At 42.8% G+C, this 13,646-nt stretch overlaps 1 non-coding gene across 1 annotated transcript; it reads right to left on the bottom strand.

The window, feature by feature from the left end:
- Positions 1-13,129: 13,129 nt before the first annotated feature.
- On the bottom strand, positions 13,130-13,262 carry LOC132538493 (small nucleolar RNA SNORA70). The gene has a single exon (XR_009549849.1). It is a non-coding gene; the product is annotated as a small nucleolar RNA SNORA70 (small nucleolar RNA).
- Between the last annotated feature and the right edge of the window lie 384 nt (positions 13,263-13,646).

The following is a 13,646-nucleotide window of genomic DNA, read 5'->3' as shown; positions in this document are numbered from 1 at the left end:
TGTCCAGGAAAATCCTAAATCCTAGGTATTTTTTTCTTTACCATTTAAACTTTTTTTTTTAATTTTTATTATTATTTATTTCCCTTTTGTTGCCCTTGTTGTTTTGTTGTTGTAGTTATTGTTGTTGATGTCGTCGTTGTTGGATAGGACAGAGAGAAATGGAGAGAAGAGGGGAAGACAGAGAGGGGGAGAGAAAGACAGATGCCTGCAGACCCGCTTCACAACCTGTGGAGCGACTTCCCCTGTAGGTGGGGAGCCGGGGGCTTGAATCCAGATCCTTACGCTCCCTATGCTTTGTGCCACCTGTGTTTAACCCGCTACACTACCACTCGACTCCCCCATTTAAACTTTTTATTAACACAGAGTTAATCTAGAACAGTTGTGGAATATATATTTGTTTTCTATTGCAGTACCTTGAGTCTACCATGGGCTTCAGGCACACTTCACCACAAGCCAGCCCCTGCATATTCCACTCTTGACTACATACTTGATCTCCCACCCCTTCATCTCCCGCAGCCACCAACATATGGGCCCCAAGTCTAAAAGGTTAGCCCTGTCCCATCAGCTCATCTATCTGTCTTGTGTCTCTGAGTACCACATATCAGTGAGATCACATAGTATCTGTCCCTTACACCTCTATCCTCTTCACCACACACAATACCCTGTAGGCCCATGGTCCTCCTTTTTAAGAATTTTTTTATTAGTTATTGACAAAATTACAAAATAACAGGGGTACAGTTTCACACCATTCCCACCACCAGAGTTCTGTGTCCCCATTCCCTCCACTGGAAGCTGCAGTGATTCTCCTAAGCTCACAGATATGGGTTGACTAGTATATATATATTCCCTTTTTTCTATGGTCCCTCCTTCTCTCCCATTTTAAGTCACAGCTGTATCTAATACAACTTCTGAACAACCTTCTTTTTTTTCTTCTCTCTCTGGGTCATTATGAAATGGGGTTTCAGAGCCCTCTAGTCCTCTTCCCCTAACTTTTCTCCACCTCCATTTTAAGAACTCCAGGGCTAGATTGTGCCCCTGGATGGTCTGCTTTCTTAAAGTCAATGGCCTATATTACATCAGCCAGGCTGTGTTTGATATGTTGGGTATTCCAGGTTCTATGTATTAGGCTGTGAACACCTTTGAGGGACTGTATGAGGCCGACATATGGCAGAGTCCCACATTTACCTCACAAGAGGGGGCTTTGCCTGGTATGAATAGTACTGGACCTTTTTTCTTGGTAGAGTGCAGCTGCTCTTTGATTTGCAATATGTGAACAACAACAACAAAACCATCAAGTCTCCAAATATAGAAAAATCTGAACCTTTGAAATGACTTTCTGGGAGACATACCTGTCTACTTGAGAACTTCGCCTGGAGTCGGTTCCTGGTGTCTGGTAACTGCCCAGAAACACAGGCAGATGCGGGAAAGCCAGATTCTCGAGTCTAAGTCCCTAAGGGCATTCAAGAGCCTGGTATTAGAACAAATGGTGAATGTTCTTAAAGGACATGCTCTTAAAATTAGACCCAAAATGGGCCAAGATTGGGGAAGCAAGACAATATTCCCACTTAGTGGAAGCTTAAATAAAGCCTTCAGTCTGGGTAATGTCTGAATTAAGTGCTGGAAGCAAGTGATGGACTCGGTTCCTCATTGAGGTAGCCAATCTCAGTTGCCATCAGAACTGGGAATACCTAGTTCCAAGTTAGCATTCAAGGGAAACTGAGGTTGGAAGAAAGGAACCCCGTCCTCTGGAAGAACAGGGGTATGAAAAGAATACTAGCAATGAATACATACAGGAAGTGGAATTTATTTTGTTTGTGTGTGTGTGTGTTTGTTTTTTAATGTTGAAGCCATGTCCAACAATGGTAAAAGTCATCTGAGTAAGATCAAATCTGGGTAAGATCAAAGCTATGTTTTTTTTTTGGTTTTTTTTTGCTCCCAGGGTAATTGCTGGGGCTCATGTCTACACTATAATCCACTGCTCCTGGAGGCCAGTTTCCCATTTTTGTTGCCCTTGTTGTTATTGTTATTGTTTTTTGCAGTGATTATTGTTGGATAGGACAGAGAGACATTGAGAGAGAGGGTAAGAAAGACAGACACTTGCAGACCTGCTTCACCACTTGTGGAGTGACCCCTCTGCCAGGGGCTAGAACCAAGATCCTTGTCCTTGCGCCATGTGCACTTAACCAGCTGCACTACCACCCAGCCCCCTTTTACTTATTTTTAAAGATGTTTCTTGTTTATTTATTTGCTTATTGGTTTGTTTAATTTATTTAATGAGAGAGAGAGATGGTCTGGGATATAACTCACCCAGCAGTGCACACACCTTGTTGTGCATGAGACCCTAAGTCTATTTGCCGTCACCTAACTAAAAAGGAGGAGGAGGAGGAGGGAGAAGAGAAGAGAAAGGAAAGGAAAAGAAAGAAAAGAAAGAAAGAAAAGAAAAGAAAAGAAAAGAAAAGAAAAGAAAAGAAAAGAAAAGAAAGAAAAGGAAAGAAAAGGAGGGGAGGCAAAGACCAGAGCAAAAAAACTCTGTTCTGGCATATGCAGAGCCAAATATAGGAACCGGGGTCTCACATGCGCTAATCCTGTGGTCTCTCTGCTGGACCACCTTTCTGGTCACAGCTTAAGTCTTACTGCACCCCTGAATCAGCTCTAAGAGGGTCTAAGGCTAAGTCAGAACTTCAGTGAAGAAGAGGTAGCCACTGGGGAGTGCTCTTCTGTGCACTGTAGAACTGCATAAAGTCACACTCCTTCCCCTCAAGAATCATACAATGCAGAAGGCAATAATTACATTGTATGACAAGGGAAGGGGAGGGGAAGGTCCGGGAAGGAAGGGCAGGGGAGGGCAGGGAAGGGGTGGGGAAGGGCAAGGAAAGGGGGGAAGGGCAGAGAAAGGGGGAAGGAGGGTGAGAGTGAGGAAGGTGAGAGTAAGAAAGGACAGGGAAGGGGAGGAGAGAGGAGGGTAGAAGAGGGGAGGGAAGTTTCTGCTCTTATCTGGATATAGTCTTGGGAGGGAGCTTTTGGAAATATTAGTTGCTGTAACTTCTTCTTCTTCTAGCGTTTGCCCTTCTTCTGTAGCCAGTCAACAGCGTCAGGTTGAAAGCTATCAGGAGCTGCTTGTTGCTGGCTTTGAAAGTGACTGGGATCCATGTGGATTCAGTCGGCTAGGAAGGATCGTCAGTTTCCCCAGTGAATGGGTACTCACGGGATGCACCACGAGAAGGTCGATCCAATGCATCCCAATTGCTGTAACTAAGCCTCTATATTAGACCGGATTCTCTAGGAAAACCAACCCACCACAGAGAAGTATTGAGGCATTGACTCACATGACTATAAACCAGCAAGTCCAGAATCAGCAGGATATGCCCACTGGAGCCCCTGGGAAAGATGATACTGCAGCTAAGTCCAAGGCTACCTGCTCCTGGATTCCCTCTTGCCTGGCAGGTATTAATGTCCTGCTCTACTCAGGCCACCAGCTGACTGATCGAGGCAATTTTCTTCACTCCCAGTCCACATATTTAAACATGACTCTCACCACACACAGCCTCACAGAATTATCTAAAGTAACAAACTAACATTTGACCCTATATCCAGGCATCATGGTTCTATCCAGGTAACTCGTAACTTCAGTCATCACAGTAGCTAGGATGTTCTCCTCTTCCTTCAATGGCAACAGCCCCCGGACCAGGTAAATTTGCTCTCCTCTTTACAGCTGTCCCAAGTTCAACCTTTTTTTTGTTTTTTTCAAATTTTTTTTCTTTTTTGATTGATTGATTTAATAATGATCGACAAGACTGTAGGATAAGAGGGGCACAATTCCACACAACTCCCACCGCCAGACTTCCGTATCCCACCCCCATCCTTTGAAAGCTTTCCTATTCTTTTACTTCACCCTTTTTTTTGCATCTCCTTTTCCACAAACCTGGTTGAAGAGAGGCTTGCTATGCTGAAGATGGACAGACAGACTTACTTTGTTTTCAAGGGTTGGCAAGTTATCCTGAGCAGAAATGATAATAAAACTAAATGAGAGAGCCTCAGTTGGGCTGAGAAAATCAGTTGTGCTGTGGTCTCCCCATTGAGACCCAGTTTTACTCTGCTAGAGATCGGAAGTAGTAACGGAAAATACCAGGCCTCTGTCACCAACAGCAACCCGTCATGGAGAGTTTATCCAAGCACTGGTCACTGGAGACCTGAGGTTCCAAGGGGGCACAGTGTCACCCAGTATCTTCCATCTAGAGATGATTATTTGTGTTTCTTTTTTTCATTCATTCATTCATTCATTCATTCATTTTTTAAATTGTTAGTAGTAGTAGTAACCAAAGCACTGCTCAGCTCTGATTTATGGTGGGAAGTGGGAACTGAACCTGAGACTTTAGTCTCTCTTCATAATCATTTTGCTATCTACCCCCACCCAATTCTTTGCATTTCTGTGGGGGAAAAAAATTCAACTTTGCCTCTCCACCCTGTTCTGAGCAGCAGTATTTCTCTCTGGCATCCCCCACCCCACCCCCAGGAGATTTAGCCCTAGAGAACAATTTAGAAAACCCTTACAACATTGTGCATGAACTTCTGTAAGGAACAAAAGATTTCTGTGCTCTGAAGAGAAGCCAGAATATACTGCGCATAACTTTTGAAATCAGCCTAAATAATTATGGGTTTTAACTGGGCAGAAAAGTATGTCCCTCCTCTCACTCATGCCAGAAGTTTTCTCTTTTCTCAAGGAGGGGGACACTCCTGTCACTGTGCCAAAGCCGTCAGCACTTGTCTCTCAACTTTCTAGACACAGTGTCCCGAGCACCCAGTCATCCCTGTTCCCACCTTACTGGTCTCCCACACGCCTTTGCCACAGCTGAGCCAGAAGGGGCAAAATTACAGGATTTTTCTCCACCATTTAATGATTCACAATAGCAAAGTTCCATTATTGATCAGTTATTGATCAGGGAGGGGAGGGGGAGGGAGAGGAGAGGGGGAGGGGGAGGGGAGGAAGAATGGCACCAAAGCTTCCTTCAGTACAGCAGGGGCCAGAATGGAACCTGGATTATACACTGGCAAAACAGCAGGCTATTCAAGTGAGCCATTTCACTAATCCCAGCCCCTTTCTTTCTTTCTTTCTTTCTTTCTTTCTTTCTTTCTTTCTTTCTTCTTGTCTTTCAATTTCTTTATTGAGGATTAATGGTTTACAGTCGACAGTAAAATATAGTTGTTTATACATGTGTAACATTTCCCAGTTTTCCACATAACAATTCAACCCCCACTAGTCCTCCCCTGATTGGCCCCAGTTTCATTCTTTTATATCAGCCTATCTAGTGCACCCGACACCATTTGTTGAAAAGTCCTTTTTTTTTCTCCACTGAGTGTTCTTTGCTAAAAACTAGGTGACAATATGTGTGACTTCTCTATTACCTTGATCTAAATACTTGTATCTAGTAAAATAGGAGAGCTTTCATAATCTATTTGAAATCAGATGTGATTTCCTTCAGTTTTGATCTTTCTTCTTAAGATTATTTTGGTCATTCAAGATCTTCTGTGCTTCCAACAAACTTGGGCATTTCTCCCCCCCCCCCCCAAATTTTGTGAAAAATGCCACTGGTATTTTTATAAGGATTGCATTCAGTTTGTAGATGACACTGGGTAGTATGCACATTTTAACCATATTAATATTTCCAACTCATGAACATTGAATATGCGTCCACTTAACTATGTCTTAAATATCCTTTTTTTAAATTTCTTTGTTGCGGGATTAACATTTTACAGTCTTAAATATCTTTGGTCAAAATCTTAGTTTTCAGTGTACATGTCCTTTACTTACTTGGTGAAATTTATTTTTGAATATTATAAATGTGATTATATTTTGAGTTTTTCCAGATAGATTGTTGTCAGGTTACAAAACACAACTGGTGTTTGGTGTTGATTTTGTAACCTGTAAATTTACTGGACTCATAGCTTAGTTATAACAGCTTTTGGATTTGAGGGAGTTTTCCTTATGTAAGAGAAGTTGTCATGTCATCACAAAGGGATTCGACTTCATTTCTTCCTTTCTGATTCGGATGGCTTTTTAAAAAAATTTTTTATTGGGAAATTAATGGTTTGCAGTCAACAGTAAAATAAAATACAATAGTTTGTACATGTGTAACATCTCTAAGTTTTCCACATAATGACTCAAACCCCACTAGGTCCTCCTTTATCTTCTAGGACCTGAACATCCCCCACCCCCACCGAGTCTTTTACTTGGATGAAATACACCAAGACTATTTATTTCTGTTTCTTGTCAACTCTGTTGACCAGAAATGGGTGGGGAAATGCAGAGGAGTTGATATTTGTTTTGTTCTTGATCTAGAAGAAAATCTTTGAACTTTTCACTGAGGGTGACTGTTACCCATGGAATTTTCATATACTTCTTGATGATATTAAAGTAAATTTCTTCTATGACAAATTTTCTGAGAGCTGTTTTCGTGGAAGTCTGATGAATTTTGTTAAATTTTTTTTCTTTTTCTTCCATCTGTTGAGGTCAACATATGATTTATGAATATGAATATGTTATTCTTTTGAGGTGGCCTATCAAGTATATTGATTTGCAGTATTTAACCATCTTTGTATGCCAGAAATAAATCCCACTCATGATATTTCATGATTTCTTTAGTGCATTGTTACATTCAGTTAGCTGGCATTTTGTTGAGTATGTTTGTATCTATGTCTATCAGAATGATCAGTGTATAATTTTTTTATCTGCCTTTGGTGTCAAGGTGATATGATGGCTTTTTAAAATGAGTTTGAAAATCTTTCATCTTGAATTATTTACTTATTTGCCTCCAGGGTTATCACTGGGTCTCCACACTACTAATCCACTGCTCCCAGTGGCCATTTTTCCATTTTATTGGTAAGACAGAAAGAAATTGAGAGAGAAGGGGAAACTAGAGAGGAAGAGAGAGAGAGAGAGAGAGACACATGCAGACCTGCTTCGCCACTTACGAAGTATCCCCCTGCAAGTGGGGAGCTGGGACTTGAACCAGGATCCTTGCATGTACCACTGTCCACTCCCCACCCTCCATTTCTCTTGAATATTTTGCAACAGTGTGAAAAGGACTGCTATTAATACCTGAAATTTTTTAGTAAAATTCATCAGTGAGACTGGGGGTATAGACCGATCTGCCAACACCCATGTTCAGTCAAGAAGCAATTACAGAAGCCAGACCTTCCACCTGCACCCCTAATGATCCTGGGTCCATGCTCCCCGAGAGATAAAGAATAGGGAAGCTTCCAGTAGAGGGGATGGGATATGGAACTCTGGGAAATATGTGAAATTTTACCCCCTCTTATCCTATGGTTTTGTCAATATTTTCTATTTTTTATTTTATAAATAAATAATAAATAATAAATTAAATCATTTACAAAGGAAAAAAATCATTGGAGAAGGCATTTGGTCCTGGCATTTTCTTTATTAAAAGGCTATATATATATAATTATATATATATATATATATATATATATATATAATTTTTCCCTTTTGTATCCCTTGTGGTTTATCATCATTGTTGTTATTATTGGTGTTGTTATTGTTGTCATTGTTATTGGGTAGGACAGAGAGAAATGGAGAGAGGAGGGGAAGACAGAGAGGGGGAGAGAAAGACAGACACCTGCAGGTGCTTCACCGCCTGTGAAGCGACTCCCCTGCAGGTAGGGAGCCAGGGACTCGAACCAGGATCCTTATGCCAGCCCTTGTGCTTTGCACCACTTGCCACTTGCGCTTAACCCGCTGCACTACTGCCCGACTCTCAAGCTGATTGTCATATACTTTACACGTCTTTGTAGAGATAACAGCAGCAATTTGTTAGGTGATGAGACTGGATTCAAATATCGTTGTTTCCAGGGGAGCAGACTCTCTTTCACTGTCTAGGAGAGCTAGTTTTGGGGATTTAGGGGCCTCTCCAACTCTCGATTCAGAGATCCTTTGATAAAAACCAATCTTCCTGAAAGTTCTCTCACTATTCTCTTTCTTACATTCTCATTCTTGCCTTTTCCTTCTTAGAATTATGAGTGTGGGCTTAGCCTGTAAGAACCTCAACTTTTGCTACCTACCAACTTTGTGAACAAACTTGCACAGAGCATGTCTCCTCTCTGTAAGAAAGGACAATGCTAATTCAAGTGGGTTATAGATGAACATGATCCTTGCAAAATTTTCAGCAGAGAGATTGATATCTACTCTAAGTTCTGTGTTGATTACTAAACATTCTTTCTCATGTAGAGTTATGGGTATTCATCTTTCACTGTGGTCTTGCCCCAGCTGCTACAGGTTTTAGTTTAACTTGCAACAGATAGGATACCTGAGGCCAATTCAACAAGAAAGTTAAATTTCTGAAACCATTTAAAACCGGAAATAATGGAATGGCTCACAATAACCAAGATTGAAGTAACCCCAGAATTGAAGCATGGATTCTCTGTATAGGTAAATTGTAGGGTTGAATGATTAGAACTTAAAGGTCAATTAATTTCTTCATCTACAAAATTATATTTGATACTTTGATTCTGGCTCATGACATCTTCTTGTTCCTTTTTCCTAAATCTCTGTGTCAAATCCTGTCTTTCCCTGCTCTGCATTCTTCCCTCAAGGGTCCACCCACATCCCAGGCTTAATGCCAAGCCGTCTCCTTGATCTGTAGCCCCAGCTCCAGCCTCCTTTCAGACTCTTTCCAGGCCTCCAGTTGCAAATGTCCATCTAGCTGTGTAATGTTTTCACCTAGATGCCCCACCACCTCAAACTCAGCAAATGGAAAACAACTAATGTACACCACCATACACCAGCTGCTGCTCCTTCTCCTCCTCCTCCTCCTCCTCCTCCTCCTCCTCCTCCTTCTCCTCCTTCTCCTCCTCCTCCTTCTCCTCCTTCTCCTTCTCCTTCTCCTCCTTCTCCTTCTCCTTCTCCTCCTTCTCCTTCTCCTCCTTCTCCTCCTCCTCCTTCTCCTTCTCCTCCTTCTCCTTCTCCTTCTCCTCCTTCTCCTTCTCCTTCTCCTTCTCCTTCTTCTCCTTCTCCTTCTCCTCCTTCTCCTTCTCCTCCTTCTCCTCCTCCTCCTCCTCCTCCTTCTCCTTCTCCTTCTTCTCCTTCTCCTTCTTCTTGATGATAGAACTTTCATTCCCCCTAAGTTCTAAATGCCCTGGTCATCTCTTCTCTCACCTCACTGCACCACACAATCCCATCCTGTAGCTAATAACTACTTTTGTCTTAGCGTATCAGTTCTTTCCTACATTACATCTGAATACCCCCCTTTACCTGTCTGAACTTTCTCACCTCTTGCCTGAACCTCTTATGTCAAATCCATAACTCATTCCCATGGCCCCAGTATTCAATACAGCCCATATACTGCTGTCAAATTGACCTTTGACCCAGTCCTCATCAATTTGAAAACATCTACTTCCTCATTGTCTATGAGCCAAATTGCCCCTGGCTTGTCTGTTTAGAAGTCTACTCAATTTCACTTCAGTTTAGCTCTCTCCTTCCACGTTTCCAGCCTCTCCTCTCAAATCCTACCTCCTCGCTAGCCTCTGATTGCTCTTCAAGATTTAATTAGGTGTTCTCCCTTTCATAAAGTATTCCTTCATTTCTTAGTCAGAAATAACTCCTTAAAAAGCTATTCCTTTTCATACTTGTGGCTCCTCAAGTATCATTTGAGCACTTCCAAGAACTTAACTCAACAGTCATATATCGAACACAGGTTACATAAAAGGCACTTGTCCTTGCATGCTGGAGGAAGAGAAAGAGCGATTTTTCTTATATTTCAGTCATCAGCGTCAGATGTCAACAGCTCAGAGCTTTACAAAACGATGATAGAGATGTGGAGAGTGTGTGTACTGATGAATTACTCAGCCAGAGCTTAGCAGTGCTCTGGTAAAAAAAAAAAAATGAATATGTAAAGTAAAGAAAGACATAAAAAAGGCTTTTGGTGCCAAGAGGTGGTGCACCTACCTGGTTGAGTGTACACATTACAGTGGGCAAAGACCTGGGTTCAAACCCCCAGGCCCTACCTAATAGGAGGAAAGCATCTCAAGTGATAGAACAGTGTTTTTTCTCTCTCTCTCCTCTCTCTCTTTCTCTCTCCATCTCTACTCTCCCTCCCTTTTCCCTCTCAATTTCTTTCTGTCTCTACCCCAAAAATGAAATTTTTAAAAAATTACCTGATGGGGGTCGGGCGGTGGCGCAGTGGGTTAAGCGCATGTGGCGCAAAGCACAGGAACCGGCGTAAGGATCCCGGTTCGAGCCCCCGGCTCCCCACCTGCAGAGGAGTCGCTTCACAGGCGGTGAAGCAGGTCTGCAGGTGTCTATCTTTCTCTCCCCCTCTCTGTCTTCCCCTCCTCTCTCCATTTCTCTCTGTCCTATCCAACAACGAATTGCGTCAACAAGGGGAATAATAATAACCACAACGAAGCTACAACAAGGGCAACAAAAGGGGGAAAAAAAATGGCCTCCAGGAGCGGTGGATTCATGGTGCAGTCACCGAGCCCAGCAATAACCCTGGAGGAAAAAAAAAATTACCTAAAAAAAAATAAAGGGTTGGGAGATGGCAGGCAGTGGGGCATCTGGTTGAACACACATGTGTGTGCAAGGACCCAGGTTCCAGCCTCTGTTCCCCCACTACAGGAGGGAAGTTTTACAAGTGGAAAAATAGAGCTGCAGATATTTCTCTTTCCTCTCCCTTTCTTCCCCTTCCCTCTCAATTTTTCTCTGTCTCTGTATAAAATAAATAAATTAAAATATAAATCAATTTTTTTTAAAAAGAATTACTCAAAAGTCCTTTGTTCGTCAACACTCTAATTCTGGGTCCTTCCATACTGACAGGATTTCAAACTCTCTTAATAGAAGCCCAGGTTTCTGTAGGAATTTACCAGTATTCTCTGAGATCATCTGGGAAATAGAAATGGGTTTTGGGTATTTCACAAGATTATATTCTCTTTTTTTATATAATATTTGTTTATTTCCTTTTTGTTGCCCTTGTTGTTTTTATTGTTGTAGTTATTATTGTTGATGTCATTTTTAGATAAGACAGAAAGAAATGGAGAGAGGAGGGGAAGACAGAGAGAGGGAGCGAAAGACAGACACCTGCAGACCTGCTTCACCGCCTGTGAAGCAACTCCCCTGCAGGTGGGGAGCCAGGGGCTCGAACCGGGATCCTTACTCCAGTCCTTGCACTTTGCACCACGCCACGTGCGCTTAACCCGCTGCGCTACAGCCTGACTCCCTGATTATATCCTCTTATTATGCTTTAAATATAGTATAAGAACAGTTGCAAATACAACTTCTTTTTCTGCCTTTCTCCAATTTATACCTATAAATACCACCCAAATGCTGGGTTTTTCTTCTAAATATAAAGACTAGACCAGAGAAGAAACCAAATGGAGCTATCCACAAGGAGAGGAAAATAAATTAGATTTCTCATATTGTGGTCAAAGTAACAAGCAATGTAAAATGAAAAAGAAAACATCTCCAGGACTTCAGTTCTGCACCTGACCATGTCAGTGCTTTATTTTTATCATCTAGGTTTCTTCATAGATGCCACTTTCACCTCCAACCCAGCTTCACCTGAACAGGTTGCCAGAGGAAGCATTGCTCCCCTGCTCCTGATAAGACAGCCACAAGGCCTGGGAAGCCGGGCAATAAGGAAACTGCTTGTTGTGCACCTACATTTTCGTCCTGTTTTCATTTTTAGTGTGAGTTATGGCACTGATATTTACATGATCAAAACATACACATCAAGCTTCATGAATAATCAGATGGCAAACTGCTCAGAAACTCCTCCTGAGGGCTCATTGCCAGGATGGAGAGGCCCCTTGGTATCTGTCTCAATTGCAAACACATCTCCCCTGTCTTTTGCTTGGGCTGTAAGAACAACACAGCATAGGGTGAGTTGACTTAAACAACAGACAGTGATTTCTCACAGATCTGGAGGCTGGAAGTCCAAGTGTGCTGGTATAATTAGGTTCTGGTGGGAGCCCCTTTCCTGGCTTGCAGATGGCTGTTTGCACTGTGTCCTCATCACACAGTATAAGGAAGAAGAGGAAGCAAGCGCTCTCTCTCTCTCTCTCTCTCTCTGGTTGTTTATAAACCCATGGTGGCAGCTTCAGCCTCAGGCTCTCACTAAATCTTCATCCCCTCCCAAAGGCCCCCATCTCCTTCTTCTTCTTCTAGCGTTTGCCCTTCTTCCATAGCCAGTTAATGGCTTTGAAAGTGACTGGGATCCATGTGGATTCAGTCGGCTAGGAAGGATCATCAGTTTCCCCAATGAATGGGTACTCACGGGATGCACCACGGGAAGGTCGATCCAATGCATCCCGCCCCCCCCCCTCCACTCCTAACACCATCACATTGGAGTCTACGGTTTCTCCTTTGCATTTGGGGGAACAGACCAAGTCCATAACAGCCCAGAGGTAACCACCTGCCTATATTTCACCAAAGGATACAGCAAAGTCTAGTTTTACTTGCTCTCAACCTGAAATAAATGTGGTCACCTAGTCTTGACTGTACCTGTCAATGCTATGTTGTAAAGATTGACTCCAGCTATTTTGTATAGATGCAGATGTGTCCATCATTGGTTGTTATAGTGTAATTCATTATTCAGCCACATGAGAGTGTATCTACCTATCCTGCAGGTGGTGAAAACTGGGGTAGTTCGCATGGCATCTCAGGGGAGCAAGGCTACTGTCAGGAGCATTTTTGTACTTGCATATGCCCTGAGGCATGATTGACTACATTTTTTTACAGATGCCTAAGAGTGACTAAGTTGGGCCGTCATATTCATATCTTCCATCTCCCTGGATATTTTGAACTGCTTTGTATCGCCACATGGGTTTCCTCTCAGGAGAACCAAGCCCACTTGTCCAAGGGATCTCGGTTGGGGATGTATTTAACTCCACATCTGGGGAGAGGTGCTTGCTTTTCAGCCACGATGTCTTCAAATTTACCTTCATTAAGCTTGGTGAAACCCACTTTTTGGAGATGTGAATCTGCTGTCATCTGGGGAACTTCAAGTTGGCCCTGCACTGATGGACATGATGACCTGGCCCATCCATGCAGCCCTTGTGCCCTGGAGCTTTCCAAAGGCACCTGCATCTCTGTCTGGAGCCGAAGACTAGGGACAGCAGGGGCTCAGGCATGAGTCCCTTAGTGCAGCCCGTATATGCAACAGGCTGCAGACACTACCCAGGAGGCTGCTGTTTGCAGCCATTACACACTGGGCCCCATGGGGAGGGGAGCACGTCCGTTTAATTGGCTGCAGAACGTAGTATGTTTTATTAACATCGTTTTGTGGACTAAATCAAAATGTTAATGTACTTAGATATTCTAATGTCTGTTTTTATTGTGACAGAATACAGATAATATAAAATTTTACCATTTTAACTACTTGAAAGCTACAGGCTAGTAGCATTTAAAGCGTTTAAATTGCTGTGCAAACATTATCGCCATCTACCTCTAGAATTCTGTTCATCTTACAAACCAAGGCTCTTCCCCTGAGAAAAGCTCTTTCCAGGAGTCGGGCGGTAGCAGCAGGTTAAGCGCACGTGGCGCAAAGTGCAAGGACTGGAGTAAGGATAGTTGTTCAAGCCCCCGGCTCCCCACCTGCAGGAGAGTCACTTCACAGGCCGTGAAGCAGGTCTGCAGG

Source organism: Erinaceus europaeus, chromosome 4 (genome assembly GCF_950295315.1).
Source record: "Erinaceus europaeus chromosome 4, mEriEur2.1, whole genome shotgun sequence".
NCBI lineage: Eukaryota > Metazoa > Chordata > Mammalia > Eulipotyphla > Erinaceidae > Erinaceus > Erinaceus europaeus.
This window is presented reverse-complemented; position numbering and strand designations above follow the sequence as displayed.